Genomic DNA, 6,000 nt, shown 5'->3' with positions numbered 1-6,000 from the left:
GAACATAACTAAAATACTGTCAGTAACTTTTCCCTAAATGTAAAAAGGGGACCAGCAGTTTGTCAATATGTAGGTTTAAAATGTTGATAATAAAAATAAGTTTTATCTTTTAATCTTCATGTTTACCTTGCCTAGAAATGCTCCCCAAATACAACATTTACATATCAGCAAAAAACATTTATGTTCATTTTTTCATCTTTGAGGAAAATGTATGTGTAAAGAAAAAAGTAGGGGCAGTTAGCCATCAGCCTTCATGGGTTTCACTTGCGTGGTTTAGAATTTTGGAGGGTTTGCAATCAATAGCTCAATGGTAATTTAAAAATCCCAGATGTAAAGAAACAATTTTTTAAATTTATAAATGCATAGAAAGCATGTATTATGAATCTATTTTATCATATACAGTGTACTGTTTTTGGATGCTAAATGTAGCAGTAATAAAAGTTAAGGACTAAGGAAGCCTAGCTATTTATGATTTTTTTACGTTTGCATGGATTCTGGCAGCCTACCATTAAATAACATTTAATATTATAAACCTGTCACAAGACGATCTAATAACATATCTGTGTGCAAAAAAAAAAACAACAACCTATGGTTTTTGGACAAATCTACAAAGTCTGCTGCAAAACCGTTACTGTACTTGGTAAACCGCATTGTGAAATCTTCCAAAGCTATATTCAACTGCCTATAAGAAAACTATAAGGATGGATAATTCTCAAGAAGAGATTCGCCTCAGTGGAAAAGTATACACCAAATAACACATGAAACAGAAAATAAAAACAAGACAGCTTAAGCATTGTAGAGTTTATACAAATTACTTTTTGCTCAACATTTTGTCTGGATATGTAAAGCTTTATACAAACATCATTCTTAAAATTAAAATAACAGTGAATCATTGTACTGTACATTCCCGAACTACATAAACATACAACTCCGGTACTCTGAGAAGTATCATATATTTTTCAGAATAATGTTCATGTTTAGTCAATAAACACGATTTGATCACCATAGCCAAAAAGCCAGATCCCATACATCTAAGCAGCAATATCAGCTGCTCAGGCGTGTCTGTAACATCATACCAATAAACTGGTCTGACAGGCATGTCTCTGCAACATAATACCGATGTACTGGTCTGACAGTCATATTTGTGCAACTTAACACCAACACATCGGTCAAAGCTTTTTTATTTTTCATATTCATAAAATGCCATATGTAAGATTGTTATCTCTCAAAACCGAAACTTGAATCCTATCTTGAAATCTCAGGGTTGTGCAAGCAATCCTAAATAATATATTTTACATCTATGTCTTGTGTATTCTCTTGATTTATAAAAAAAAATCACTGACCATTATGTGTAGTCAACAGATGGTGTGTCTTCTCTAAAAAAAAGCCATATAAACCCATCATGCCATCAGTTTTACTGGCCAGCAATATAATGCTAAGCAAACAAGGAAAAGGTGACTGCATTACCAGAGTTAGTGTTAGTTTAAAGCCTAACGAACCCACTAAATTTTCATCATGAAATAAAAACATCACGTAGAAAACATGATGGTAAAAGTGGGGTGGTGGGTGAAACATTGCCTTTATTTTTATGCATATGTATCTGTGTATGTATCCAGCTGTCAATATACAAGATGATGCCTGGACAGCATCATTGTGGATCTGAATGCCAGTATGTCTGACAGACCAAAATAAATTTGCTATAGGACTGTCTCATTTAAAACAGAAACGTGAAAAATCAGGTTTTTTTTAAAAGTCGACAAAATTATAGAACAAAAATAACTCAAATTCTCAAGGTGTACTATAACAGCACAGACACATTATGTAGATCCAAATATTTCAACCATTCAATAAAAAAAAATGCTTCAAGTGCAGTTTCCTATTCACAGCCCACATTTTGTAACACAAATACCTTTAAAAAAAAACTTTATGTATGTAACATGAGTATGGAAAATCAGCTAAGTTATGCACTGATCACTAATAGCTATATAATAAAAATAATAGTAAAACAAAGCACAACATACTTGTTTTTATCATAATTTTTTATGAGATTTATTGGTCTAGTTAAATTTCAATTCATAAACTTTAGCTTTTTACATTGACAAGACATGACAATATGGATGCCAGGCTCAATGTCTCTTGTTGGTGCCATGCATCTACTGTGCAGTACAAACTGAACTCCAGGGAGTTAAAGTATAAGTAACTATAAAATCAAAATATTATTATCATAAAATGTCTCACACTCATAGCCATAGGACAAAGACAGCAATGACATAAAATGCCCCACACCAAAAAAAGAAAAAAGAAAAATCTACATTATTAATCAAAGTTTAAACAGACACATTTACTTGCATAAACTTCTAGATTTGTGTGTCTAGATAATGCCAAGTACGTCAAGAACCTTACAAAATCAGTCCTATATAAATATACTCTGTGACAATCATTTCAATGTTGCTAATACTAGGGTGTTCACAATACTGCAGGAGTTTTTAATTTGAAACTGGAGTTTTACTGGCAGAATATAATCCATAGTAAATCATGAGACATTTCTGTACAAGAAAATAAAACTGAGAATATTTATTTATGGCATCATGGCCTCTTTGTTCTTTGCATGAAAAAAACATACTTTGCCCAACCACATATCTTTGAGATGAATCTAAGAAACAGGACTTCTGAATAAATCCTGTATATCTTATAACAGTAGCAACTTCAAAACAAATTTTTAAAAAAATCACATTTGAATTTAAAGAAGAACAGTTTCTGTCCATGAAGTGGGTAAGACATTGTTCATGTCACTTATACAGCAACAGTAAGGAACCAAATCACTGCCCTAATATTTCTAAAAGTACTGTCTTCACAACCTTAAATGTCAATAATTTTGTATATTTCTACACATGGCACTGCAAAAAAAACCATAAGATAGTAAAAACTTATAACTATTTTCGAAATTATTTCCCTCATTGTTTTCCAGGGTTTCCACAAATGTTATTAATTTTTTAAAACTAATTATTGCTCATTACAACCCTATTTAAAATGCTATTTTCACTGTCCTTTTCACAAACTTTAGGCCATTATGCTCATTTTTCATAAGATAATGACAGTCACAGAATACCAAAAGTTCAGAGTAAACAGAACAACACAGATGTTTTCTAAATCATTACACAATATTTTCTACGCCTCTTGATTCTGAAACAGTACTACATTCAGCTTTCCATAAGGTAATATTAAAACACAAAATTATGAAGTTCATAGTCTTTTATCCTAAAGAGCATCTAAATCACTTTTTAAAAAAAACACAAAATATTTTATGCGAACTTTTAGCCACAAATATAGATTATGTTTATCTGCAAGTCCAGCCTGCACAATATGCAACATTTTAAAGATTATAATTCTTAAATTGTAAAGTTGTAAATTACAAAGATACAAGCCAGGGGTGGGGAACCCTTTTCCTTCCAAAGGTTATTTTGTACTGCTGAATAACCAAATAGGAGTTTACTTTCGCACCACAGTAGCTGTACATCAAGCATGTCCCATATCCCCAATGCTGTTTAATATCTTCTTGGAGAACATCATACCCTAAGCGCTCCATGACCATCCTACATCCATTTCCCCATGTAGGAGACAAAGATCTGTTAGCAGGCACTAACAAAGAAGTGCAAGATTTCACCAACAGACTGACAGGCAGTTTAAATGCATATGGAATGGAGACCAGCACAGAAAAGAGCAAAGTTATGGTCAATGGCAGCGGCAAAGCTAAAAATGGGGTACAGCTCGAAGACGTAGGCAGCTTCAAGTATTTGGAAGCCAACCTCTCCAAGAATGGCAGCTCCACGCCAGATGTCTGCATCTGGATCACAACTCCAAAAGCAGCAATGGCTAGACGAGATTGGATCTGGCACAGCCATAAGATAAGGTTAACTACCAAGTACAATTTGTACAAATCTCTGGTAGTGCCAATCCTGCTCTACAGATGTGACACATGGACTCTGCTCACTGAAACGGAAAGAAGAATCCAGGGATTTGAGAACAAGTCTCAGATCTCATTAAAAAAAACACAGAACAAATGACTTCGTTAAAAACAAGATTTCCAGTCATAGGACACCAGGAGCCTCTAATTTCAATAGTCAAGTGATGCAAGCTGGTCTTCTTTGGCCATGTGACCCGGCACACCTTGTCAAAGACTATCCGCCTAGGTACCTTGGAGAGTACTTGATGCCAGTGTGGCCAAAGAAAGAACTGGCTTACAAATGTCAAAGACTGGACTGGTCCTGTACAGGACCTGCTCACTATCGCTCACAATAGGCAAGAGTGGCGGACCCTGTCAGCTGTCACATCAATCCATGTGCTTCCCCCAATGACAGGTGCCGGTCAAGGGACATTCTGATAGTCATAACGTCACTCTAGGTCTACACAAAATTATCTACTCAAAAATAAGCCTGCTTTATTTGGTCATGCTATACTTTTGCCAAACGTTAACACTTTTGCAAAATGTACAATCCTAGCCTGCTTTGTACTGCTGTCCTCTAAATCACCGCAATCCACCTTTTCACAATAAGGTTCAGGGAAACTATGAACTGCCACTATCAGAAGCATAGAAAACAATTGGAGTCTGTAGAATATATGTTTGTAATTAACCAGTTTCTCATTTATGACTATATAATACACACATACCTGAGTTCATGGCATTTACAAAGTGTCTACAGATATGCTACACACAGACATGTTTGCACATGCACAAATAAACTCAAACCCAAACTAGTTTTTACCAGCCAAAGCATTTTCATTTACTCATCCTTTGGAAATCAATGAGGATATGTTGCATACTTGTAAGCTTAAACGGTACTCTAATGCACACAGCAATGTCAATTGGGGTTTTTTTTCATTATATGAACCGACATGGTCGAAGAACACTATACCTATCAACACCCCTTGGTTTGGGGTAAAGATCACATGCATGCATAATTCTCAAAATTCGTCCATATAGGCCACAGGCAGCAGATGAGAAGCATTCATGTCTGTCCCGTCATACACTCAAATGTGTCCTGTCTATCCAATAATGGAGTTTTTTTGCTTGTTCCTCAAAATTTACATTATTATGATCATTCAATTAATATAAATTGAAGTTGTTATGAAAAATGTTCATAGATTTATTGAAATCTGTGATTGACTTGGTTGGCTGGATTAAATGATCTCACGGGCCATGTATGGCCTGCAAGCTGGAGATTCCCCACCCCTGGTATAAGCAAATGCTGAGAAAAGTACAAACTGATAAACCATGGCCTTATACATTGCCCCCTTCTAAATGAAGTGTTTTTCTCAATGACATCAACTTGTATTTGAGATTATAAATGTTAAAAGTACCCTGCTTCTCTGTCGTCACCTATTGTCTTATCAGGTGCACTCTTCATCACCTTTCATCTGCCATTCACACTGTTCTGTGCACAAACGTACCACCTGACACACTGAAAACTGACACACTGAAAACTACCCTTGGAAGGTGAGCACATAAAACCCTTAACAATTCCTGCAGCACTGCCCACTACACAGACACAGACAGAGCTGTGGCCTTCAGGAGCCATGCTGGAAGAAAAAACACTAGGGTACCAATTAAAACAAAAAAAAAAAAAGCAGCTCTTTTTCTAACTAAAGAAAACTTGAAGTTTGAAAGATATGATCCTGGAATGCAAAAGGAAAAGAAAGGTGTGATTTTCTGCCACACCTTCCTATTTTGTCTACAATTTTCTTTCACTCATCCCAAAAACTGCTTGAAAAGAAACCTGCTCATAATTCTAAGCAATTCTCAGTCAACATTTGACTGTTTGCAACTCTGCTTCCTCACTGAAATTCATAACTTTTATCTGGTATTTTCTGCAATGTTAATGATTTTTTAACTCTGCCATAAAATAATAAGCTCGCATTCATTCAAATTTGGTTTTCTATGAGGATAATAACAATAAACCAATAGATAATAGCAATGTAAAAAGCAAGCATCAAACAGAATTT

The sequence above is a fragment of the Pomacea canaliculata genome, linkage group LG13, assembly GCF_003073045.1.
Source record: "Pomacea canaliculata isolate SZHN2017 linkage group LG13, ASM307304v1, whole genome shotgun sequence".
NCBI classification, from domain to species: domain Eukaryota; kingdom Metazoa; phylum Mollusca; class Gastropoda; order Architaenioglossa; family Ampullariidae; genus Pomacea; species Pomacea canaliculata.
This window is presented reverse-complemented; position numbering follows the sequence as displayed.